We start from the raw sequence: 27,967 nt of genomic DNA on the forward strand, positions 1-27,967 counted from the left end.
AGTGTACAAACTGAATGCCAATGAGCAAAAGGGCTTCACGGAACCAAATGAAGAACCAATGAAAGAGGAACATTGTCTAAATCTCCTCTTATTTATTTTGTTGTAAATGTAGAATCGTTGGAATCAAGATATTAATGCACGTCTATGAACTAAAGCTTATTTACAATTTCCATTTAATTCTTTTAGTGATGATCCACCAGCTTTAACAAGATCTGGCATCCACTCCCTTTTCAGGAACTGCTCCCTTTGCTATTCCTGATTTGGTGTTCCATCCCTTCCAATGCAATCAAATTGTATGCTTGCCTTTTTCTTTCCTTCCATCCAATAACCCAAACAGTCTTTCCAGGTGAAGCACTGATTCTCCTCCACTTCTTCTGATCTAATCGGCTATATTGTGGACTCCTCAACATGGAGAAACCAAATGTAGATAGGCTCTTAGCTTTGCTGAGAACCTGCATTCAGTCCAGTGAAGCAACCCTGAGCATTCCGTTTCCTGCCACATTATTTCTCCACCCTCATTTTTGATCTGTCTGTGACCTCCTGCATGGTGATAGTTAGACCCATGTTAAGCTTGAGAAAAGCACCTCATCCCCTGTCCAGGCATATGGTAGCCTCTGGATGCAATATTAAATTCTCCAACTTCACTCTCTCTTTCTGTCTCAAGCAAAACTGGCCATTTCTGACTTAAATCATCTATCTGTTTTATTGACTCAGATTTTCTCTCTTTATTAGTACATCCTTACCCGCTAGGTCTGTCTCACAGACATCTAATTGGCAACAAGAAACACAAAGAAGCATAATTACCAACGAACCCATTTGATTCAGTCTCATTCCATTACATCCCTTTCCATAGATGCTGCCGGACCCACTGACTGGTTCCAGTTTTCTGTTTTGGATTTCCAGCTTCTGCCATACTTATGATGATCATTGAGGAATGTCTGCTTCAAGCTTTAGCCCATCTGGTTTTTATTTCATAGTTATTTCTGTCCTTGTCCCAGTTAATTAAGGTGTTCCCAAATGTGTATTCTGATCTGAAGAAATATTATTTGATAGATATAAAGCAAAAATATTTCATTTTTATTGGATAATTTTAACCTGATACAATCAATACAAAGCAGATGTGTGGACAAATGCTGAATTTTATCAGGTGTGCAAAGTTAAAATAATCCTATGTACAAATATGGAAGGAAAAGTGAAATGCGTTTTAATTCTTCACTGAGAAACATGAATAATTTCAATGTCTGGCCTCTTGCAGCATTGTTGATGTTGACAGACTTGCTACAATTGGCTTTGGCACAGACGGAGCTGGAGCATGAAATTTGCCAGGTTCCCAGCCATGATCATTATTCTTTTATGGAAGCAGGCAATAATGGACACCAGCCGAGGAGAGAGACGGGTTTGTTAAGATGCCTCTCAATGACCAGCACTCACTGTCTAAAACACATCAGTAAAGGCTACCAGAACTCACATAATAACATCTCGACAAAAAATAATTCTTTAAGATAGCAGGGGATGCCAGTAAATTGTTGAGGAAGCAAATTTGACAGCACGCTCTTCTCATCCTTTTCAAATGTTAACTTTCTGCAGCCGCTGCATTCTGCGGCACATCAAGGCCAATATCCATGGCCAGCTGAACTACATTTTTTTGGCATGAATACATTCAATCCTGTGCCAACTATCTCATTATAATGAATATTTCAAATGTCCTATTTGACAATAATGTTGAACTAATGGGCTTTATTTGGAAAAATGGGCATTTTAAATTGTTTTAAAAGAGTTGACTGGCTCTGTCCTTTGAGACCACAGCTGTTTACAGCAAGAGCACATTTATCCTGCAAAACTGAACTCTGTGCTTCTCTGAAGAATAACTCCCAGGTTGATTAAGTGGAGAACAATTGGATTAGATTATCTACAACAAACGCCAGAAAATGTTGGTAATAATGCATGTCATCTGCAGAGACAAAGAAACAGAGTTAAGATTTCAGCCAAATTCTGGCACTGGATCTACCAACAAAAGAGTGAGAAATGGACAATAAAAAGGGCTCTTGCCAACAATAGACATTTTGGGGACATGATTAAAAAAAACAAATGAGCTTTGCCATAAAGTTAAAGGAACAGTATTTGAAACAAGCCCGTTTATATTGTAGGCCAAGAAGTGGGAAACGGAAGTTAACTCTGGCAAATGTGAGGTGCTACAATCTGATAAGTCAAACTAGGGCAGGACTTGCACTGTAAATGGCAAGGTCGTGGATAACACTTTAGAAGAGAGACCTAGGGGTAGGGGTGCACAATTCCCTGAAAGTGGTGACTAAGGTAGACAAGGTAGTGAAGAAGTTGTTTGGTCTATCTAGAAAAGTGATCCACTTGAATTATGTGTTTGGAATGAACAGAGAACCTGACCATTGCAGCTTATAATAAAAGTTTTGATGGTGAGAAGATTAAGAAATTGAGTCAACCTACAAATGGTCAAATATATAATTGTTAACATCTGAAATAATTGGTTTAACAGTATAATTTCATAAATATAAATATAAACAACTGTATAATTTATATATTTTGCCAGTTGACAGTTCAAATGAGTCTTTTTAAAGGGGAAGAGCTAAGTGATCAATATGATATGATTTTAATATGTTGTTCTTGACTGAAGCTAACTATCTTCAATGTATTTATTTTATTGATACAGTAACTCTTCCTGTGCTGTTTGTGACATGAGCAGCAACATTCATGGGCCTTCAGACACTACAAGGTCCAATATACAGATTGACTGCAGCCAATTACCAGTCATTCTGACTCCCCAAATTGAAGTGATGCTGCCTAGGGTCCTTGTGGCATTCATAACCCATAATTACTAGTTTGAAGCCCCAAAACTCAAAGCAGATCCCTCTGGGTTGACAGAGTGGGCAAACATTGTTATAGTACATTTCCCCTTATCCGGTTCTGTTAACCAAAATGATCCTTATCCAAACTTTTTTGCGGCGCCAACATGACATCATAAGTTGAAAAGCATTTATCACCCAACTTGCTCATGTGGAGCTCTGATGCTCTGTTGGCACCATTTTGATAACAACAGAGCTCTCATGTACTGTATAAAGATATAGTTGCAAATGGGAAAAAAATGTCTGCAGAAGAAAGGGAGGAAGCACTTATGTTTGTCTATAGAATAGAAAGTCAAGCTGTTGGCGAAACTAGACAGTGATGTTGGAATGACACAATCTCTGACCTGAAGAAAAAGGATAAACTGTTGAAGTTCTATTCTGAAAGTGAGTTTACCATAAACTAAGCCATTTATGCTGCTGCTAACGTTCGGAACAAAGTGACTAAAGACACAATTGTACATGCCTGGCACAATCTCTGGCCTGCAACTATGTTCATTGATGATGATAAAGAAGAAGATGGTGATTTTGAAGGATTCCATGTGTCAGGCGAGAAAAACAAATATTGTGTGACCGCCTTACATATGCAAAAGATGTACGTTCAGAGTCCGTCAGTAAGCTGGAAGAAAAGGATATTGAAGAAGTTTTTAACATCGATAATGAGGCTCTAGTTGTTCATTCACTGATTATGAAATAGCTGAAATTGTTCTGCAACACGGTGAGCGCTGCAGAAAATATGCCTATAGATGACCTGGTGAAAATATATGATGGACTTATTGACGGACTAGAGCAGCATGCATTCATAACAGTTCATAAAATCAAAGAAAGACTTCTAAGACAAAACCCATTGTTTATGAGGCAGATGTCACTGGAGGAAACATTTGAAGAAGCTGTCGAGGAGAATTTCTAGTGTTTGGTGCTGCATTTATCTTATTTTGTAAGCAGAGATCAAGTTGTTTTTTTGGTACGTATTAAACATGTCATGCTCAAAAAGCATGCTGCTGTTGTTTAACTACTGATACAAGTATTCTGATGCTACTGAACTTCTTAAAGTCATTGTTCCATTAACCGACAAAAAAACACCAATAACCAAAAACCAAGGTTTTTGGATATGGGGAAACGTACTTTTGGCAACTAACCCTCAAATCATCTCCAGGTAGGCTAGGAAGTCATGAGATTCTTTGGCTTGGCTTCGCGGACGAAGATTTATGGAGGGGGTAAAATGTCCACATCAGCTGCAGGCTCATTTGTGGCTGACAAGTCCGATGTGGGATAGGCAGACACGGTTGCAGCGGTTGCAGGGGAAAATTGGTTGGTTGGGGTTGGGTGTTGGGTTTTTCCTCCTTTGTCTTTTGTCAGTGAGGTCTTTTGTCAAAGGAGGTTGCTGCCCGCCGAACTGTGAGGTGCCAAGATGCACGGTTTGAGGCGATATCAGCCCACTGGCGGTGGTCAATGTGGCAGGCACAAAGAGATTTCTTTAGGCAGTCCTTGTACCTCTTCTTTGGTGCACCTCTGTCACGGTAGCCAGTGGAGAGCTCGCCATATAACACGATCTTGGGAAGGCAATGATCCTCCATTCTGGAGACGTGACCTATCCAGCGCAGTTGGATCTTCAGCAGCGAGGATTCGATACTGTCGGCCTCTGCCATCTCGAGTACTTCGATGTTGGAGATGAAGTTGTTCCAATGAATGTTGAGGATGGAGCGGAGACAACGCTGGTGGAAGCGTTCTAGGAGCCGTAGGTGATGCCGGTAGAGGACCCATGATTCGGAGCCGAACAGGAGTGTGGAGATGGTAAAATGCAGTGAGCAATATTATGAGGAGCTCAAGAATTATACATGATGTATTAATCAAACATCTAAATTTGTTAGCAGTTTTTATGCTTTCTTATCAAGGAGGCTGTACACAGTGGAACCAGAATAATAGTTATTCCTTGCAATAGAGCACTTCATTGATGAACGTCATCATTGTTCATGAATTCAATGATATACCATTAACAGTGTTACAAACCTTCATTTAAAAGCTGTGCTGCAGCTGTGGAGATCCTCATGTAATTGTTAAATGTGACAGATTTCAGCAGATAGACTAGACACCAGAGGGGAGATTTTAGGGGACAGGTCTAAAGTTATGTGTCTTCAACGTGGTCTTCAGCAGGCAATTCACCAGTTACGGTGATTTTTTTACAATGACCTTGTATTAAGTATGGACCTAACGGAGGAATTCCAGACTGTCTGATGCATCTTGCTCACAGAACTGTTCAGACTATCTGTGGCTTATTGGATGCTTATTAATGTATCATTGGTGCCTCAAATTCAGCTGCAACTGAAAACCTTTGCATTGATATAAAAAGATCTTCATACAATAATTCCTTCCAATAAAATATTTGGCTGGTAGACATGTATACATTCCACTAAGTTGAGCAGTTCCAATATCTCCATAGTCCTTACCCACTCTTAGTTCAAGCTGCAGCACATTTAGCGGTTAGTGCAGAGCCCAGCTCACTGACAAAAGGCAAAGGAGGAAAAACCCAACACCCAACCCCAACCAACCAATTTTCCCTTGCAACCGCTGCAATCGTGTCTGCCTGTCCCGCATCGGACTTGGCAGCCACAAACGAGCCTGCAGCAGACGTGACATCTAGCACGGTAACAGGCCATTTCAGCCCATGAGTCCAAGCAGCCGAATTTACACCCAAGTAACCTACATGCCTGGTACATTTCAAATGGTGGGAGGAAACTGGAACCCTCGGGGAAAACTCACACTGACACGGGGAAGAACGTACAAACTCCTTACAGACAGCGCAGGATTCGAACCCCAGTGCTGATTGCTGGTGCTTTAACAGCCTTCTGCTAACCACTACATTGTGCATGCCGTCCCTCTTATTGGGACATAAACAAAATGAAGAACTGTTAACTCCAGGCGTATGCATGGGAAGAGCAAATGAGAAAATCTGAGATGGTGCAGAGGTAAAGCTGGAGGAGTTACTGCTTTACAGTTTCAGTGATCTGTGTTTGATTCTGACCCTGGTGCTCTCTGTATAGAGGTTGTCTGCTTTCCCTGTGATGGTGTGGGTTTGCTCCAGTGGTGTGGATTGGTAGGTTAATTGGATGCCATAAATTGCCTCTTCTGTGTTGGTGAACGAAAGAACATGGGGGAAGCTGAAGGAAATGTAGGGAAATTAGAATGGTTTAGCAAAGGATAAGTGCAAGAATGAATGCTTGCTTGTTAGATGAAATGAGCCAAAGGCCCATTTCCACAACTCTATGAGACGAGGATTTTTTTTGGAGCATCTTAAAGTAAGAATTGGGAAGCAGGAAAGTAGAGAGAAGGAACTCCAGCAGGGTCCCACTCCTGCCTGGGAGCTTGAGGTCCACTGGTGCCGCCGCCAGGAGCCCTGGGTCCTCTGCTGCCACCGCCGGGAGCCCTACGCCCCAGTCAGTTCGGCTCCAAAAAATCTTTTGGATTGTGATGCACTGTGGTGCAGCAAGCAAAAACAAAACACGAGAAGACTGTACTACAGGCTTTAATCAGCTCAAACTCTGTACACACCAGTTTTAATATCTTTGCTGGCTCCACGTGTGCCTGACTCTCCTTTGATGGCTCCAGGTGTCCGAATGACCCCAGGAGGGGCCGGCTCGAGTCTATATAGGGGCCAGTGATTGACAGCCGGCCAGGTGGGGCTAGCCTCCCAGGTTGCCTACCTGCAGGTATAGTGGTTGCCCCCTGCAGTAAGCTGGTAGGATTGCGGCCAGTGTTGTGGTTGATCACCACCCGGACAAATGAAGATTTCTGATTTGTTTAGGATATCCTCATTAATACAAAATTTTAAAAACATTTTGGATAACTGAGGATTTCAGAGAATCCAATTTCAGATAATCAGAATTGTACTGTAACAATAACAATTATAGTGCATGAAAAGTAAAGTAGTGTCTTTGGTTCATTGATCGTTCAGAAATCAGATGGCAGCGGGGAAGAAGCCGTCTTTGTCCTGCTGAGTGCTCGTCTTTAGGTTCCTGTACCTTTTCTGTGATGGTAACAGAGTGAAAAGGGTGTGGCCTGGGGAGTTGGAGTCTTTGAGGATAGAGGCTGCTTTTTTAAGACACTGCCTCATGTAGATGTCCTCAGTGGAGTGAAGTCTGGTGCCTGTGATGTCGCAGGCCAAGTTAACAACCCTCTGGAGTTTATTCCTGTCCTGAGAGTTGGTGGCTCCATACCAAGCAGCGATGCAACCAGACAGAATGCTCTCCACAGTACACCTGTAGAAGCTTGAATTTTCAGTGACATACCGAATCACCTAAGACACCTTACAAAGTAGAGCTGCTGGCGAGCCTTCTTCGTGATTGCATCAACATGGAGACTCCAGGACTGATCCTCGGAGAATGTTGACACCCAAGAATTTGAAGTTCTTGACCCTCTTCACGACTGAGCCCTCAATGAGGTCTGGGTCAAGTCCCCTGACTTACTCCTGAAGTCTGCAACCATCTCCTTGGTTTTCCTGACATTGAGCACAAGGCTGTTGTCATTACACTATTCAATGAGCTGATCTATCTCCCTCCTGAACGGTTCATCATTGCCATTTGTGATTCTGCTGACAACTGTGGTGTAATTGGCAAACTTGTTGATGGCATTGGAATTGTGCCAAGCCACACAGTCATGGGTGTATAACGAGTAGAGGCTAAGCACCCCATCCTTGACGTGCGCCTGTGTTGATAATCAGTGAGGAGGAGACATTTGACCATATGACTCTGCTCTCAGTGCTCTGGTTTCCTCACATATCCCAGAAACATGAGGGTTGGTAGGCTAGTCAACCACTGTATCTTGCTACAAAGGAATAGGTGAGTTAGTCATGGAATGACATAGCACAGAGATGGGTTCTTTCTGCCCCCTTATCCATGGCAACTGTAATGTCTTACTTCTCAAATCACATTTGCCTTCATTGGGACTGTATCGTGCTTCACCTTTCCAACCTGTGTCCAGACACCTTGGCAATCATATCTGCCTACACCACTTCCTCTGAGAGCTTGCTCCAGATATTCATTACCCTCTGTGCGAAAAACTTGATTCCTCAAATCTCCATTAAATTTCTCCCCTCTCATTTTAAACCTGTGGCCTATATTTCCAAACTTTCCTTCCCTGGGAGAAAGGTTCTGACTATATTTCCTATTTAAAGTTGAATGCATGGTGAGTTGATATGAATGTAGAGATAATAAAAGTGGGATTAGTGCAGGATTGCAGTAAATAGGTACTTCATGGTCAGAATGCTTTTGAACAAGGTGGCTTTTTCTGTGCTGTTTGACTCTGTCGCTCTTCGCAGTAGAGTAACAAACATCCAAAGAATAAGGAAGTGTTGGGTGAGCAGAAAGTGTTGGTGAAGTGGAACAAATGATGGTGGCAAAGGGAGAACAAGAACCTGCTGCCCAGGGCATCACATAGCTACATGAACTTTGAAAAATTCAGCAAATTGGTCGATATAAATATACCCATTTAGTACGATAGCACAATCAATTGCTGGTCAAGTTAACTGATACATTAGTCATCTGTTTGATAAACAAGTTCATATTGGAAAAGATGCTTGTCATTGTGAAGGATACAGAGAAAGAAAATGAAGACCAGTATTGTCCAGCTCAGTGTTCTCCCCAAACTATAGATGCAGTTTCAGCAGGTTCCACTTTGTTGTGCAAGCATGTGTAAGACAACCAGATACCTTCAATGGACTTGTCAAGAGCTGCAGAAACAGTTAATGGCTCCATCAAGAGGCAGCCAATCTACCTACTACCTCCAGGCGTATCTAATGTTCACTTGTGTCGTGGAATATCACACCTGAAATGGTTGTAAAACCAGCTGACCATTCACCTTAAGTTACTCTTCTGATCAGCAGAGGATTCTGTTACACTCAGCCAAATAGGCTGTTGAATCCTGAACAGAGGATGAGGGTCAATAATTTTAAAGTCCACCGTTCTTTTACCATTTCTCCATTCCGCTGAACCTCAATATAATCTTCAACACACAAAATGGCTGACAGATATTTTGCAGGAAAATCATCTGTATTTTTTCAACAATTTTCTTAGAGAGATGAATTAAAGTAAATCACGAAAAAAGCAATCAAAGGAGGAAGTAGAAAAATATAATTCTTACTGATGATTAAAAAGCACAAGGAAAATTTTACATTTTAAAATGAGTATAGTACTCTCAGAACGAAAACACAAAAGTCTGCAGACACCGTGGTTGACGTAAAAACACAATGGTGGAGAAACTCAGAAGGTCAAACAGTGTCCTTTATATAGCAAAGATTAAAAATACAATAACGGACGTTTTGGGCTTCAGGCCTTCATCAAGGAACGGCAGACGTCTGAATAAATGGGTAAGGTGGAGGCATGGTTGTAAAGGCAGGAGGTGATAGGTAGAGAAGGAACGGAGGGCACAGTAGCAAGCAGGGGGAAGAGAGATGGGTAAGTGAATAGAGAGGGAAGGGGGGGGGAGAGCTGACAGAGAGAAGGAAGGAAAGGAGAGCAAGTTAGCAGAAATCAGAAAAGTTAATGTTAATGCCATCTGACTGGCGAGTGCCCAGATGGAAAATCAGGTGTTGTTTTATTTTTATGAAAAACTTCTCCATACCTTGATGAAGGGCTTAAGCTTGAAACGTCGGTTATGCATTTTTAAATTTTTGCTATAAAAGACACTGTTTTGCCTGCTGAGTTTCTCCAGCATTGTGTTTTTACTGTAGTACTATCAAAAAGATACTGTCTGAAGCTTCTCATCATTCCTAATGCAAATGGACATAATCCCTTTGTTAACAACAGGAATCATATGTCCTGCAATTAGCACATATTATCATAAATTAGCCACTAATGTGTGTGTGACCTTGAAGCTCGGATATTGGACTGAAATTGAAAATTACAAATGGATGATATCTTGCAAGCACTGAGTGAGATACAACTTCCAGAGTCCCAGTCCCAGGGTGCCAGTTATATTTCATTCACCGACTGCATTGGGCCTATTTTGGGGACTAATTTAGGCCTCATTATTTATTTGAATTTAATCTACTTATTTCTTATATTACAAGAACAATTATCTATGGGTTATTTTATAATTTACATAAAACATTGTAGGTTACCAATTGTGTCAAATCTTTTCACAGAACTTAACTCAAGCAGTGAATCACATTGTGAGCACAAAATAATTAACTTCATCAAATAAAATTAAACCAATAAAAAGTCAATGACCAATAACTGAATTTAAGTTCATGGGAGTCACTATCTCGGAGGATCTTTCTTGGACTCAACACGCTAAATGGCAGTGTGCATAAAGCATGTCAGCGCCTCTACTTCCTCATTGAAACATAGAAGATAGGAGCAGGAGTAGGTCATTCGACCCTTCGAGCCTGCTCCGCCATTCAATGAGATCATGGCTGATCAAAGTTCAGTACCCTGTCCCCGCCTTCTCTCCGTAACCTTTAATACCCTTATACTGTGGAGGTTTCATATGACATCAGAAACCCTGACAAATTTCTACACATGTCATGGTCTGGTATGAGGACATCAATTCCCCTGAGTGGAAAGCACTACCAAAGGTAATGGATGCAGCGCAGGTTATCACAGGCAAAACCATTCCCACCCCTGAGAATGTAGAACCAGAGAACCATAGAACATTGATGCATGGAAACAAGCACTTCAGCCCTTCTAGTCTGTGCTGAACTATTATTCTCCCTAGTCTCATTGACCTGCACTCCAACCATACCCATACAATCCATGTACCTATCCAAATCCTTCTTAAAAATTAAAATTGAGCCTGCATTCACCACTTCAGCTGGCAACTCACTCCACACTCCCACCACTCTCTGTGTGAAGAAATTCCCTCCAATGTTCCCTCTAAACCTTTCCCCTTTCACCCTTAACCTATGTCCTCTGGTATGTCCTATGTCCTACCCTCAATGGAAAAAGCCTACCTACATTTACTCTGTCTATCCCCCTAATAATTTTAAATACCTCTATAAAATTATACCTCATTCTTCTATGCTCCAGGGAATAAACTTCTAATCTGTTTAACTTTTCCCTGTAACTCAGTTCCTGAAGTCTGGGCAACGTCCTAGTAAATCTTCTCTGCACTCTCTCAATCTTTTTGATACCTTTCCTGTAGTTGGGTACCAAAACAGCACACAATACTCCAAATTTGGCCTCACCAATGTTTTGAACAGTTTTATCATAAAGGCCAATATGCCAAAAGCTCTCTTTACAACCCTATCCACCTGTGATGCCATTTTCAGGGAATTATGTTTCTGTATTCCCAGATCCCTCTGTTCTACTGCACTACTCAGTGCCTTACCATTTACTGTGTATGTCCTTTCTTGGTTTATCCTTCCAAAATACAAGACCTAGAAATTGTCTGCATTAAATTCCATCTCCCATTTTTTTTATCCCATTTTTTCAAGCTGGTCCAGATCTCTCTGCAAGCTTTGAAAGCCTTCCTCACTACTGACCACACCTCAAATCTTGGTGTCATTTGCAAATTTGCTGATCCAGTTTACCACATTTTCATCCAGGTCATTGATATAGATGACAAACAACAATGGTCCCAGCACGGATCCCTGAGCACACCACTAGTCACAGGACTCTCCAGTCTGAGAAGCAATCATCCACTATTACTTTCTGGATTCTCCCGTGTAGCTAATGTCGAATCCTTTTGACTACTTCCCCATAAATACCTAGCATCTGAACTTTTCTGACTCACCCCCCATGAGGGACCGTGTCAAAGGCCTTACTAAAGTCCATGTAGATAACATAAACAGCCTTTCCTTCAACAACTTTCCTGGTAACCTTGAAAAACTCTACAAGATTGGTGAAACATGACCTACCATGCACAAAGCCATGATGACTATCCCTAATCAGTTCCTGGCTTCCATATATTGTATACCAAATCCCTAAGAACACCTTCCAATAACTTACCTACTATGGACATCAGGCTCACAGGTCTATAAAGTTTAGAGTTACTTTTGAAGCCTTTTTTAAACAATGGAACAATGTGAGCTATCCTCCAATCCCCCAGCACCACACCCATGGCTAAGGACATTTTAAATATTTCTGCCAGATCCCCTGTAATTTATGCATTAGCCTTCCTCAAGGTCCGAGGGAATATCATGTCACCTACTCATACACAGTGGTTATCATGATGTAATGTCCTTTTTAAGCCTGGAGAAAATTAAATAAAGTCCTTTCTTCCAACACCTCAACACTTGTCTACATTAAGTGCCATCTACCATTTTTAAGCCCATTTTTCCAGCTGGTTCAGATCCCTCTGCAAGCTTTGAAAACCTTCTTCACTGTCCACAACATCTCCAATCTTGGTGTCATCTGAAAACATGCTGATCCAATTTACCACATTATCATCCAGATCATTGATATAGATTACAAACAACCAGGGGTCGCAGCACCGATCCCTGAGGCACCCCACTAGCCACAGGCCGCCAGTCTGAGAAGCAATCATCCACAACTACTGTCTTGCTTTCTCCATCCAGTCATTGTTGAATCCAGTTCACTACTTCATCCATGAATACCTAGCATCTGAACCTTCCTGTCTCACCTCCCATGTGGGATCTTGTAAAAGGCCTTACTAAAGACCATGGCTATCCAAATAATTATATATTCGATCTCTTCAAACACATTCCATTAATTTGCCTACTACTGATGTCAGGCTCACAGGCCTATAATTTCAGGAATACTTTTGGAGCCTTTTTTAAACAATGGAACAACATGAGCTACCCTGCAATCCCCTAGCACCACACCCATGGCTAAAGACATTTTAAAATATTCTGACAGAGCCACTGCAATTTCTACACGTCTTCCTCAAGGTCTGACTGAATATTATGTCAGGCTCTGGAGATTTATCCACACTTATTTGCTTTAAGACAGCACTGCCTCCTCTTTAATCTGTACAGATTCCATGGCCTCTCTGCTTCTTTTCGTTATTTCCCTTGACTCTATGCCAGTTTCCTGAGTAAACACTAGTGCAAAAACCCATTTAAGACCTCCACAAGGAGACCAATTTTGTCCCTTATGTAACAGATTATGTAATATTGTATATTGTATATAGGTATGTTTTAAAGGAGATAAATTGAGAGTTTTTTTTAGTTAGGTCACAAAAAGATACAAACACTTCACAACACAGATCTCATTTAAAATGCCAGAGCTCTGCTCAACCCAAACAGTCCAGGCTCCAGTGCCTTTGTTAAGACAATGGAAACTGCTTTGCAGAAGGACTTCACAAGTGGGTGTTAATTGGACATGTTGTGGTGTAATGGATTATTGTTTTGGGAAGTAACAGATGAACAAACTCAGAAGATTGGGTCTGGTTCCGCAGTCTATCTGAATGCAGTTTGCTGTTCTAGGAAGGTCATGTGATTTTGAAAGCAGAGAGAGTCAAACAAATTTTTCTCTAAGTGTGACAGAGAGAGAGAGAAGGGGTGAGTTGTAGTGATAGGAGACTCCATAGTTAGGGGACAGATGACAGGTTCTGTGGAAGAGATCGAGTATCCTGGATGCTATATTGCCTCCCTGGATCCAGGATCTGAGATACCTCAGATCAAGTTCACAGCATTGTCAAGAGGGAGCACGAGCAGCCAGATGTTCCTAACAGGAACATACAAACTCTGTAATGTCAAATTTCACCTTTGAAGGTCTTCCACTTACCTCACACATCCTTTCCAGAAAACAACTTCTCCCAAACTATACATTCTAGATCATTTCCTCAAAATTAGCCTTTCTTCAATTTAAAACAGTATCTCAACCTCAGGCCCAGATCTATCCTTCTCCATAATTAACTTGAAACTCATGGCATTATGATCACTGGACCTAAAATGTTTCCTACACATACTTCTGTCACCTATCCTGCCTTGATCCCTAATAGGAGATCCAGTATTGCACTCTCTCTAGTTGGTACCTCCATATATTGATTTAGAAAACTTTCCTGAATACAATTGACAAAATCTAAGCCATCCAGCCCTTTTGCAGTATGGGAGTCCCAGTCAATATTTGGAAAGTTACAATCTCCTTCTTTCACAACTTTGTTTCCTGCAGCTGTCGGCTAGCTCTCTACAGATTTGCTCCTCCAATTCTCGCTAACTATTGGGCAGTCTATAATGCAACTCTATGAGTGTGGACATACCTTTCCTGTTCCTCACTTCCACTTATATAGCTTCAGTAGATGAGCCCTCTGGTCTGTCCTGCCTGAGAACATATGTGATATTTTCCCTGATGAGCAATGCCACTCCTCCCCCTTTAATTTCCCCATTCTATTACCACTGAAGCAACAGAAGCCCTCTAAGCTGTGTGCATGCGCACACGTTTTGCAACCAGAACAGAGGAAATTAACGTTTGCACAAAAGGTTAGTTACTCAAAATATAGTAATTAATAATTATATAGCGTAGAATGCAATCATACTTGTATTATATTAAAACATGCCAATACTGTTTTATTAGCGATTGAGAGATAGGCTGTGCCAAAATTATCTTGAAACAATTTTAAGTTTACATTTGCCCAAGCATTCAGTGTGCACATACTTTTGTCACTGGAAAACCATTTGCACAACATAAGATTTTTGCACACACTGACTACTAAAAATTAGAGGAAATATTGTCTGCAACCAAGTTTCACTAATGGCCACGATGTCATAATTCCACATGCCAATCCACACTCCAAACTTGTCTGCCTTTCCGACAATACTTCTTGCATTGAGATAGATGGACCTTAGAAAATTGCCATTATGTACAACCCTTTGAATTCTGACATTATATCCAATCTTCACTTCATCTTTTTCCCCCTCGACTCCCCTATCTACACTTGTGAGGTTCCCATCCCCTTGCAAATCTAGTTTAACCACCCCTCCACCCCCCCCCCCCACCTCTCCAGAGCAGCATTAGCAAATCTTCCAGCAAGGATATTAGTCCCCCTCCAGTTCAGGTACAAACCGTCCCATCAGAACAGGTCCAACCTTCCCTGGAAAAGATCCCAATGATCCAGAAACCTGAAGCCCTCCCTCCTCCACCATCTCATTAGCCAAGTCTTAAGCTATATAATCCTCTATTTCTAACCTTACTAGCTCTTGACATGGGTAGCAATCCTGAGATCACAACCCTGGAGATCCTTCCTTCAAACCAGTGCCTAACTCCCTAAACACTCCTTGAAGGACCTCCTCATCTTTCCTACCCACGTCATTGGTCCCTACATGGACCACAACATCTGGCTGCTCGTGCTCCCTCTTGACAATGCTATGAACTCGATCTGGGATATCTCAGACCCTGGATCCAGGGAGGCATAAAGCATCCAGGATACTCGATCTCTTCCACAGAACCTCTCATCTGTCCCCTAACTATGGAGTCTCCTATCACTACAACTCACCCCTTCTCTTCCCTTTTAGTCACAGGGCCAGACTCCCTACCAGAGACTTAACCACTATGGCTTGTGCCTGGTATGTCTTTCCCCCACCCCTTCCCCAATTGAATCTAAAATGGTACACTTGAGGGGAAAGGCCACAGAGGTGCCCTGTACTGACTGTCAGTTTCCGATCCCTCCTGACTGCCACCCACCTAATGTCCTCCTGCCTTCTAGGTGTGACAGCATCCCTGTAACTCCTATCACCCCCTCTGCGTCCCAATGATCCGGAATTCATCAACTCCAGCACCAGTTCCCTAACTTGGTTTGTCAGGAGCTGCAATTGGATGCAGTTCTTGCAGATGAAGTTTTCAGGGATGTTGTTGGCTTCCCTAATAATCCATATCCTGCAAGTGGAGCAGGTCCCTGCCCTGGCTGCCATTCCCACTATCTATGAAATAGAAAACAAATTTTAGAAAAACCTGGCCTTACCTTGCTTCAACACATGCACCTTCTCTTCAGCCTCTTCTCACTGAAACCTCTTGAGCCAAAGCCTCAAAATCCCACTCTTACCCTGAGCCACTCACACACTGTCTGCTCCACTTTTGGTTCCCTCTTTTTTCATTGGCTAGAAAGATCCAAAAGAACATTTACCAATCCCGTTGCTGATTTATCTGCTTGAAACCTGCTTGTTCCGTCCCTGGCTCGCAGCTTCTTCCCACAGTCCCAAGGTGAGATCCAACATCTACAGGGAATGTTGCCATTGGAAAGCAGCAGCAATCATCAAGGATCCACTTCACCCAGCACATGCTCTATATCTTGCTGCTACATCAGGAAGAAGGTATAGGTGCCACAAGACTCGCACCACCAGATTCAGGGACAACAAACTCAATCAGACTCCTTTACTTGTGCACATTATTTTTTTCTCTCTGTATTGCACAGTTTGTTTACTTTTATTTGTTTGTTTACATGTATACATATCTTCTTGAGTACAGTTTTTTGCATGACCAATAAGTGGTAATTCTGCCTCACCCACATGAAAAAGAATTTCAGGGTTGTGTGTACTCTTACAATAAATAAATTGAAATCTGATCTGGATCTGGTCTGATCTGTTGGCTGTGGTTACACACAAAAGTTTAACTATTCTCTGAAACATCTTTTCCCCATTGGACCATCAGTAACTGCTATATGGATGAATGCACCAGTGGGGTGCCAGAAACCAAAGATTTTCGGGGAAAAAACATACATAAATTACATCATGGTAAGAAAATAACAACACTTTGAAATTCTAAACACATCATTGATAATCCACTAGTGTGTATGTGATGACGTACCCTCTCAAACAGTTCTTAAAAAGAGCTAGTCAAAAACGTATGTAATTGGGATAATCACAAAGCCATAATTTCGAGCCACAATATATTCAGTATCAAACAGATTTGACCGCAAAGCCCATAGCCCTGTGTGAAGTTTTGATTTTCAAAATGTCAGCACATTATATCTGATATCACCCAGCTATCTTTTTCACTGATGGGCACCTTCTCTCTCTGGGTCAGCCATTAGTTGGCACACAGTCAACAGAACAAGGTCAGCTTAAGTCAAATAAAACTGTTTGAGACCTTGATGGTCTTCTGCAATAATGATCATTCATAAAAATGACTAAACTAGAAGGGGCAATTGAGGTGAGATGTTAAGGTCAATAATCAAGAATTCCGAAAACTATTTATGAATCCCACCAAAAATATTAATCCAGATGCTTTGTGAGCTTTCCTTATTTAAAAAAAATGAATATAGGCTTATCATCGGAGGATGAAATACCAATCCAGTTCCTGCACATTTAAAACTGCTCAAGGGCACACAATGCAAAGCATGTTTGCAACAATAATAAACAGAGCACAAATAGTACGGTCAGGCTAACTGGGATTTCTGCTATTATCCATTTACAAAGTGAAGTAGATTGCCTTGAGTGATGCCATTGCTTCCTGTCCTCTGGTGGATAAACCACTTAATCTGCAGTTAATTTTAAAGAGCTGCATAGGGTGCATTAACTAAACACAATTTAATTTTGCAGGTCTTAAAATCTGTGGGCAAAACAAATGATTAGCACTGCCAACTATACAAGCTCAATTCTGAGATCAATCAATTAGTGGTCAATGGAAGCACTGGCTGTGTGCCATGCCTTGTAAAAGCCTCAATCATCAAATTACATTAAGTTGTAAAATTCTTAAAATTGGCATTAATAGCTTTTCACAGGCTTTTTTTTCTTTCAATTTCTCTTCTTAATTTGAGCCTACTGCACAAACACAGTTTTGAAATGTGCAATTTCTGAAAATTAGTGGAAATGTAAAAGTTTGGCACCCGTCACCCTGGAAATAGTTATGATATCCTTCAATGGTCTTTGGAGTGCACAAATTTGTAAGATCTGACTGAATGACATTTAAGAATTTGATTGTCATTTTAGTAAGATCCAGCATAAACAAAAATATACACTGTTTCATTGGAAGACTTGAAAGCACTGAGAGTCCACAGAGTGGATAAAATGTCCAACTGTTGTTCCATAATTTGAAAGTTCAGCACTTAAGTATTTCAATAGATCACCACATCACAACAGATACCTTAAGGAAAATAACACGTCAAAAAATGATTGCCTGGTACACAAGAACATGGGAATAAAAAAAGTCCATGTAGATCTTGATGATAATTCCTCCCCCACACCCACCCCCCTACCCATCCCCATCTATCAATTTGTAACTATCTGCCTCACAAATCCATTGAATGGTTTTGCTTCACCATCTCTTCAAGCCTTTGTCCAACAAAAGGTCCTTCACTTGCAGTAAGATGTTTATTTGGCCTATTGTCAGGAGTTCTTTTGGCACAATCGTGTTCCAGATTTAATTACTCATTGTGGTTTTTGAATTTACCCTTGAATGGTCTCACTCCAATTTTAAACTGATCTCTCAACCACCTAGTCTCACACTTGTTCTCGATCACCCACCCAAGAAATTTAGTCAAATATCCATTTGCTGCTGTCTGCTCTTCTTGATATTAGTTCAACAAACCTGATGTGCAGATTTCTATTCTTCATGTGCCAGGAATAAATTTAATGACGAGTTGAGGATTTGGCACAGATCCTGAAGGGACAACACTAGTCACGTATCCTAATTGAAATATATACACATTCCCCAAACGTGCGTATCCTACTTCCGAACCAATCCCTTGCCCTGATAAATAATTGCCTCCAACACCTTGCACTTCCATTGTTATGGCTCTCCATGCAAGTATTATCCATTTAGAAGCTATTATTAACCACATTAGTGAGGTTTTCCAAAAGAGCAATGATGATTGTTACCCATTACTTAGTCTTCATAACTCACTTGTTGGCACTCTCTGCTCAGATTGTTTCTGACCAAACATTCAATAAATGCTAAAACAAAGAAGCAGACATTGGTCTAATAGGTCTATAATTTCCTAGTTTATCTTTATAACTGTTTTATAAAAGTGAAATAACATTGGCATTTTTCCAATTGAAGTGGATTAAGCATTAACAGATCATGTCGTAGACAACGATATTTTTTCCATTTCTTTCTTATTGCATCCTGGGGATGAAAAGCTGGAAATTTGTTTACTTTTGGTTTCATTATTTTTCCATCCCCTTTCCACTCTTACAAATTTAATACATTTCTATTCTTGAACTTTTTTTTGTTAGGTTTCCTCATATGTGAAAATAGATAAAGTGAGCAAATGTTTAGAAATAAAAATTGTTGTTATTGAAAATTATTTCAGGCCAAAATGTGCTGATACCTCACTGATGGGTCATAGAGAGCCATTGACAAATAAGCATATCCTCTCCCCATTGAGCCCATGAATATTTGATAATTTATGCTGAAGGAGAGATACACTTCATATCTGGTTCTTCACCTTTATGCCAGCCAACTAGCCAATCAGGTACATGTGAATGGTGTAACTGAATTTCAAATAATAGGTCAGTAGTGTTTTCTTTAGCTCCAAGAGAGGGCTCATTCCTGATTACTTGCCAAAACTGACCACTTGTGGCCTTTTCCCCTTCACTGAATGCTATCAGTGTATTGAGACCTGTGGAGCTGCAAAGATTTTGCACGGCTTTGAGGTTTGCTTAGCAGGTGATCATGAGGCATTGTCACGTTTGGAAAAGTATCAGGTTCAGTGGGGTCACAGAGAGACAAGTCGGGACTCATGTTACAATCACACGTAACTTTAATTAACACACGGGAGACAAACAGAAGAATATTAAGAAGACATGGTACTCGATCACTTAAGCAACGATATAGACATTCACCTCAGTTCTAGGTTAGACTCCAACAATAGTGAACCTATACTTGATACACTCGCAAGCTTGAGTACACACACTACAAACAGGGACCTTATACACACCCTGTACCAACGGAAGGTGCAGCTTTCTGCAAGTATTGATCAATTGCAATATTATGGCACAGCTTCAGTGAAGTGCACACCTTAGCTGTAACACTTCCAGCGATGTCCATAGTAGCAACCTGGCATGGAGCGATGACCAGGGCTTGGACCATGAGGCAGAGAAAGAATATGCTGTGTATTGGTGTTATATACAGTGCTAATCTGTGCTTCTAGCCAATAATGACTCTCGATTAAATTAGCCAATGGCAAGGTGTGCACTAATGGGTGGCCAGAGTCCAACCTTGATTGACAAGTGATATGACTTCCGAATAAGTTTCAGACAGGGGAGGACATGACCACTTGCAAAACATACATTTCAGACAGGCCACATTTCCTCCACACATAACATTCCACCTCTTGGAAATCACATTACTCTGCCATCACTACGAAAACAATCACTAACTCTATGTACGTGTTATAACTGTTAAAAAATGAAAGGAAAAAAAAAAGATGTGTTTTTAAAAAAAGATACCAATCAAGCAAATCAATTCTGTACGCTGGTCAAGGCACATAATCAAATTCAATGACAACACCTCACCAGCCCTTCCACCCCTGACCAAACAGGGTTACTGTGTTATCGATGGGACAGGGTGCAGTGGGAGCTACTACCCAGTGTCAGAGGGGAGGGTAGAGAAAGTAATTTACCAAGACACTGACTTATGTGCCTGGTTTCTCTGGCTTAGCTGGCAAATGTGAGCACCTTTACCACCAATGTCTGAGCAGGCAGTGCAAGGTCATCCATCAGGTGCCAGAGCCCTCTCTTGGCTTGTGCATCCCATGCCTTGGCCTCACACTTGGCCGCTCCCTAAGCATGGAGCCCAAATGGCCAGCACCATGCTATCCCGTAGTGAGGCAGGGAACAGGCCAGCTGACATATATCTAGGGTGTACCCAGGGCTTCCTGTTTTTCTGGGCTGTTGTCCAATACCAGGATGCCGTTTCAGGTTGCGTTCTCTTTAAACAGGCACCACAAATGCCGGTGTTGGATCGTTGTAATGATAACCAGGAGCAGTCAGGATTGAAAGTTGGCCAGTTTGTGATTTTAAATAAAAGCTCCTGAATCCCCGACCCCATGAGGTATTTGTTTCTGTTTTTTTTTAATTTTTTTATTTTTCACACCATAAATCACATTAGCCATGATATACACTATTTCTTTTCACACATATACAGTGACTTTTTCTCCCCCCCCCCCCCTTTCCTCCCAAACCACCCCCCCACCCCCCCCCCCTCTCATCCATTTTAGGTATACAATCTAGGTTGCATTAATCCAGTCAGACAATGTTGTCATTCAACAAAATTACACCAGAAATTCTACTGAGTAGGTATTTGTTTCTGTTAATGGGAGAGCTGGGGTGATGCTGTCATTGTCAAGTGAAACAAAATAGATACAATGTTTCTTTCTAGTGTTTGATCTGTGACACTCTACTTATAAACTGTAATTTTGAAACAGTGAACTGTAACTCCAAATCCCTGAATGTGTCTGAAGACATTATTACTGCTCAGGGTGAGAAAAACAAAAGGCCCATTACAAAATCTGCACCCAGAATGTGCATAACAATAGATGCAATTGAATGTCCAATGTTGAGGTTTAGAATTCCATGGCAACAGCTCTTGTCTGTCTTGTTGAGAGTTCTTTGCATAATAAGTGACTGGAACATAATTAGTTGCTGGAATGGTGCTGGCTGAAATCAGTGATGAGATCATAGCAGTCTGTTGTAAAGAGCAGTGCGGGAAGTTGCAGCTGTATGTGGTGCTGAAGTGGCATTTGTCCTGCAGGGTGGGTAGATAGGTGGAATTTTTCACACCCTCCTGGAGAATCTATCAGTGTGATAGCATATTAGTGCAGTTTGTCCCAGAAACGCAACACATTGAGGGCAACCCCTGAGCAACTACCTCCCCCTTTCAGGGCAGACCTTGTGGCTTCTACATCCTTACCCTTCTGGGTAAGCATGAAGCTTAACCACATTCAATTTTTAATCTGCTGATGTGGCCAAATGTCTAGAAAGCAGGACCTCCCCACCCCATGTGCAGTGGGACGTGAACTGAGATGGTCCACCACTTCTTGCAGGACTCTGAAGCACCCCTTGAGCATGCTGTCAGGTGTCAGCTTGCATATCTAACGTGTGAGGAGACTATTCATGCGCTCGCTTGAGTGTGGTGGGGGATGTGCAACAGCCATGTGATACCAGCCTCTATTGCCCAATTTTGTATCTTAGGCTCAGTAAAATATGAGCCCTGATGTACCTCCCATGATATTTCATAAATGGCAGAGAGGTATTTCAGTTCCTGAATGGTGTTGATCTGGTCAGCCCACTTGCAAGGCACTGCCACCAGGATACCAGAGATGGTATCTGGTATACACCATTGTCAGTATGTAGACTTTTTTTCTTTCAGTGTAGCAGAGGGCCAATATTGTCTACTTACCAGACTTGGCCTGTTCCTGCACCATGCTGAATGTGGCCCAGTGTCCCAGTTGGCCAGCCCTGTGGTTTAACCTGCTGGCATGTGGGGCAATTATCTACTGCTGTCCACACCTGATCTTGGGATAGTGCCACCCCAAAGCCCTCTGCCCACTGTCGTGTCCCGTTGGACTCCAGGTGACCGCTCTTCCTGTGAGCCCATGTTGCCAGGCCACCAGAGTCTACATCGTTGGAGTGGGTAGAGGGTGTGCAGATTTGAGCTGCATGGTCCACAGCGGAATTGTGGATGGTCTTTGCTGTGGCCCCGTTGGTGTGGGCATCCACATGGTGGACCATGACCACCCCCTGTTCCATCTACTCCCAGATATACCTCCAGTGCTGCTGACTCCTAGTGGGTGATTGTGGATCTCCCACCCATTGTGTGCCATTGAGGCATCCAATACAGCCAATTCCGTAAGCTAGCTGGATTCCCCCACCCCCTCTTGAGAAGGGTCTTGCCCATGCCTGGGTGTAGTGCCACCATTCTCCATAACTGCTTCCTATTCTTCCACTGACTGGAGCCATCCATAAACCAGGCTTGTTGCTGTTTTACCTTGATGAGGGATTCGAACGGCTGACTCCAGGATACGGGAGAGGGATTGATGGCGGGGACATCAGATGGGGGATCGTGACTCTCAGGGAGGGACATGCAGCCTGCTGATTTCTTCTGGCCCTGCCTTTGCCCAGTCAACAATGTACCAACATCACTTCACAATGGAGGAATGTTGCGTGTGTGGACTCAGAGGACTTGATCCACTGCATGATAGGGAGGTGAGGCTGGAGGATAAGTTTCATTGGCACCTCTCTGTGGTGAGGAGGACCAAATACCTTGCCAGGAGCTAGCATTGGAAGTGGGTATAATGGGAGGTGAACTCAGGTAAAGGTTTCATTCAGAAGCCAAGTGGAATTCTGTGGCCATTGATTTTCTGCCAGAGGCTCCACTCGGTGTTGTGCTTCTGCTGGCTGAGTCCTGGAGTTTGAAGGGGACTCTGGTCTGTTGAGAGGCTAGTGGCAGTGCTTGTTTTGCTGTTTCAAAGGCTAACTGCTGTTCAGGTCCCCAGTTGGCAGAAAGCTTCAGTGTACTTAGTTTCTAAGTGGCTGATGCATACCCTGGCAGCAACCAGTGCTCCCATAGGGACCCACGCTGGATTGTTAAGATTCTATCTGCTCATCTTTCTGGGTGCCCTTACTGCTTAACTCAGACATGATACCATACTGGTGCCTCAGTTGGGATATCGGTAACCATAGGGTTCCTCCACCACTCCCACTGGTCCCCGGGAAACCCTGATGCCTCCAGGAGGGAGACCACTTGGTGACCTATCTTCTCTCCATGGGGGTCCAACCTATCAACCCAATTGACTGGCATGCCATGGCTTTCCAGCCACACTGCCAAATGGCTGAACCTCTGACAGACGTTGGTCCACCCGGGGATTTTATAATCTGATCCATGGGTCTCTCTCCTAACTGTGGCTCTCCTCCTGCTGCCACGACTGGTGAGTAGGTACACAATCACACATGCACCCAGCAGGATGTCCACACACATAATTTTCAATAAAATCTCCCACATTGTTAGTATGATCTCCAACTGTGCCCAGCAGAAACTCTTTGAACCCTGCTTGTAGTGCCATGTGTCATGTTGGGAAGAGTATCAGGTTTGGTGGGTGCACAGAGAGACGAATCTGGACACAAAGGCTATAATCACACATAACTTTAACACACAGAAGACCTCAGACCTAGGTTGGATTCTGACAATAGTGAATCTATACATGACATGCTCACACACTTGAGTATATACACTACAAACAGGGATTTTTACACACACCCAGTTCTCTGTACAAATTGGGGTGTGGGTTTCTGCAAGTATTGATCTATTGCAATACTTTGGCTCAGCTTCAGTGAAGTGCACACTTCCAGCAATATCCACAGTAGCAACCTGGTGTGGAACGATGTCCGGGGCTTGGACCACGAGGCAGAAAGAAAAAATGTGCTCTGCTTTGGTGGTTTATACAGAGTAAATTTGTGCTTTTAGCCAATAATGACCCTAGATGATTTAAATGAGCCAACAGTAAAGTATGCACTAATGGGTGGCCGGAGTCCAACCTTGATTGACAGGTGATGTGACTTCCGAATAAGTTTCAAACAGGGAGGACACATGACCACCCACAATACACGCATTCCAGACAGGCAGGGAGGCCATGCTCCTCCACACACAACAGACACATGCTGGAATCATTACAACAATTGTTCATGCTCCAAAGGAAAATTTATTGGCTAAATCCCTAGGTGGCCATTTCTTTCCATCTTCATTTGAGTAGGTTTTCTCTTAATAAGGAAAGATCAGCATTACAATTCTCTTTCACGTAATCTTTCTTCATATCTTTCAGATATAATGTACTTTGTATCTATTTACCAAGAAGAGTAGCTGCAGGGCCATTGCCTCTATTTCTCCTTACTGCCTCTTAACCTGTTGATTGATACTCCTACTCTCTCCTTTCTCTTTTTGTGCTATTGTTAAAGGTCTGCCTACAATCCTGACTAAAACAATTTTCTCATCTAGGTCACTGGGTCATTCAACAGAATTAGCAAGTCAAGGCCCAGCATCGTTCTGATGCTGGGCCAAAACTCTGATTCCGATTTTCACTCGAACGCTTCCACCAGCGTTGTCTCCGCTCCATCCTCAACATTCATTGGAGTGACTTCATCCCTAACATCGAAGTACTCGAGATGGCATAGGCCGACAGCATCGAATCCACACTGCTGAAGATCCAACTGCGCTGGGTAGGTCACGTCTCCAGAATGGAGGACCATCGCCTTCCCAAGATCGTGTTATATGGCCACCGTGACAGAGGTGCACCAAAGAAGAGGTACAAGGACTGCCTAAAGAAATCTCTTGGTGCCTGCCACAATGACCACCGCCAGTGGGCTGATATTGCCTCAAACTGCGCATCTTGGCGCCTCACAGTTCAGCGGGCAGCAACCTCCTTTGAAGAAGACCGCAGTGCCCACCTCACTGACAAAAGACAAAGGAGGAAAAACCCAACACCCAACCCCAACCAACCAATTTTCCCCTGCAACCGTGTCTGCCTGTCCTGCATCGGACTTGTCTGCCACAAACGAGCCTGCAGCTGATGTGGACATTTACCCCTCCATAAATCTTCATCTGTGAAGCCAAGCCAAAGAATCAATAAATTGACATGTTTTGGAATAACGTGATCTGGAATTAGTAATTACAGTTAGCATGTTTTCAGGTTATTTTGTAACTAGTCTTTTATTTGTTTATTATTCTCCTGACTTTAATAATCTTCTACTTCCAATTTATTAATTTTATATTTAGATTTTATTTAATCCTTTTTGTTTTATCCTCTGTGATTGACCAATACACTGGATTATTTAGGTATTCACTGTTGCTGCTTGGTTTAGATTTATACTACCTCCTTCCCTGGTGGATCAGCGTTCCACTCTTACTAAATTCCTCTTGTAATTCTGTTTAACAAAGCAGGGCAGATTCACCAGCTCACTTCAATGATCAAATCAAATGGCACAGTCCTCTATCTGATTCTGCTCTCTCTGATTATGTTATTAAAATTCTGTTTTCTATTTAGGCAGTTTGATCTAACATGCACTCTTTATCCATAAATGTCTAATATTCCTGATGCACATGATAAATGTGGGATAAATTCTGATATCGAGCTGATATTTCCAATTAAAAGCTGGAAATCTATGGAGATTGAGATAGGGATGGAAATGGGGGAATAGAAATTTATTAAAAGCATTAAGGAATTTAAAAAGCAGCAGGAGACTGCAAGGGATGTAGCGAGTTGATGAAAGTTACAACAGTTTAGATCACATAGCATTTTTAAGGATTAGGTGTATGATTTGCATTGTTATGTATTTATAAGAATGGCTTCAATTTATGAATATCCAGAAATAAATTAAAGGAGAAAGCAATGGTAGAAGTTTAGAATAAATATACACATTTCAAAGTCATGTAATATTTAACAACTATTCAATAATTTCCCAAGTGGTCCAGAGCATTTATAGATCTGGCTGTGCAATGAAAACAGGAATACATGAATTACTGAATGAAAAACACAACAAAAAGCTATTTCACCTTGTACTACTCTTGCAGTATAAGGTGTGATAGTAATAAAGTTTAAATTAGCTAAAAGAAAGACTAAAAGTAGTAAAAATTTCAGATGATGGTTGAAAATAACACCTAAAATAAAGGTTGTCTATTTCTAAAACATGTACATCAACATTGATATGAACTGGGTCTACAAAAGCAGGCAATATTGTTTTGAAAAATACTAAAAAGGTCAGTGCACTTTCTATAAAAATAGAGTAACTGCCTTATGATCATTGGATACAGTGCATTAAAATTAAATTAATATATCAACAAGAAACAGATCTGAAAGGAAAAGTTCTTAGGCAACATTTGAAGAAGTTGCCAACTCTGAACATATCTATGTAATGTTTTTGGTGGTGAATAAAATTGACTGGAAAATAATATTCTGGCTGAGATAGCAGCAGATGCCCCATTTTGAAGGACCATGAGGAAAATATTGATTTTTTTAAAAAGCCCAATGTTCAGCTGTACGTGAGACGAAGTTGATGCTGTGTAAAAAAATTGAACTGAGATGCAACCTGAGTGGAGAAGGTTGAGGAAATGGCCAAGTATTTTTCTGTGAACTATTTTAATGCATAATTAATAGGAGAGGCAAAAATTATAAAACAAATTAAATTGGAATTCAATGTGTAGAGATAGGTATTGTTTAAGTAGAATCAAGGGAAATATTCAGTAGTGCCAGTGAATAGAAATTTAACCACTTTCAAAGCATTCATTTAATGCTCCTTTAATACATTTATTACTCAAAAGGAAATTATTGATAGGGAGGGTCACATAAAATAATCCAAGTAGAATTAAATGGAATGTTTGGTGGGAACAGAAACAATAAATTTAACTGTGACATATTTACAGTATTAACATGGCAATCACATTAAAAATCTCAATGAAACAAGTACCTGTACTTTATAAGTCCCAGTCCGAATAGTAACAAGGATTCCCTCACATCGTGCTATATTGTTTCAGAAACAATGGGCATTGTGAGTCTAATTTCATGCACTAGAAGCACTTTTCCTCAAAGCTCTTAAAGGGTCAGACCACAATATAACTTTCAGCTCTGGGAACCACTGGAAAAGAGTGAGTGATGGCAGAGTCCTAAAGAGCAGTAAGAGCAGGAGATAACGTTGTGCAAAAGGCAATTGCAGCAGGAGGTTGAAAAATGAGGTGTCTTCCCTTTAATAGTGTGTACCCTCCTGCCTTGATAAAGGGTCCTGGCCTGAAGCATTGGCCATTCGTTTTATTCCAACTGATAATGCTTAACCTGCTGAGGCCGTCCAGCAGATTGTTTTCTCAGCTAAAACCTCTTCCAGGTGACATTGATCCAAAAAAAATCAAAGGTTTGCCACCTTGTCGTTAAGCATTTGTTTTTGACTTGGAGCAATGATCAGCAATGAAGTCAATATCTACTGTAACAGGTGTGGTTTGTAAAAATGACTCTGACTGTGCTTGTGGCAGGGCCATATTTTTGTGACCTTCTGCTTGAGGTTTTCAGAGGCCACAGTGGTCAGTGCTGACCTTGTGGAAGAATGGCTGTACATACCTTGCCCCTCCAGGCAGTGCTGGTCAGAGGATGCCCTGGTGCAGAAGGACTGGTCACACACCTTGCTCCTCATTTTACTCATTTCTCAGCTGCTGAGCATGGAACCACCTACTTCTTGGCAGATTCCTTCTGGCATTTTTTGGCACTAAATTTTGAGGGGGAAC

At 41.8% G+C, this 27,967-nt stretch overlaps 1 protein-coding gene and 2 long non-coding RNA genes across 10 annotated transcripts in view; 2 read left to right on the top strand and 1 right to left on the bottom strand.

The window, feature by feature from the left end:
* Positions 1-16,123, bottom strand: part of LOC138751563 (uncharacterized) — a 71,823-nt gene extending 55,700 nt beyond the window's left edge. Inside the window, exon 1 of the long non-coding RNA XR_011350052.1 lies at positions 15,891-16,123. This is a non-coding gene — a long non-coding RNA (uncharacterized lncRNA). The remainder of the gene's footprint in view (positions 1-15,890) is intronic.
* LOC138751556 (retinoic acid receptor beta) overlaps positions 1-27,967 on the top strand; it is a 942,630-nt gene that overhangs the window by 483,892 nt on the left and 430,771 nt on the right. The gene's annotated exons all lie outside the window — the stretch shown is intronic.
* The window catches only part of LOC138751564 (uncharacterized), a 49,618-nt gene continuing 40,771 nt past the window's right edge, over positions 19,121-27,967 (top strand). Inside the window, exon 1 of the long non-coding RNA XR_011350053.1 lies at positions 19,121-19,178. This is a non-coding gene — a long non-coding RNA (uncharacterized lncRNA). The remainder of the gene's footprint in view (positions 19,179-27,967) is intronic.

The sequence above is a fragment of the Narcine bancroftii genome, chromosome 1 (genome assembly GCF_036971445.1).
Source record: "Narcine bancroftii isolate sNarBan1 chromosome 1, sNarBan1.hap1, whole genome shotgun sequence".
NCBI classification, from domain to species: domain Eukaryota; kingdom Metazoa; phylum Chordata; class Chondrichthyes; order Torpediniformes; family Narcinidae; genus Narcine; species Narcine bancroftii.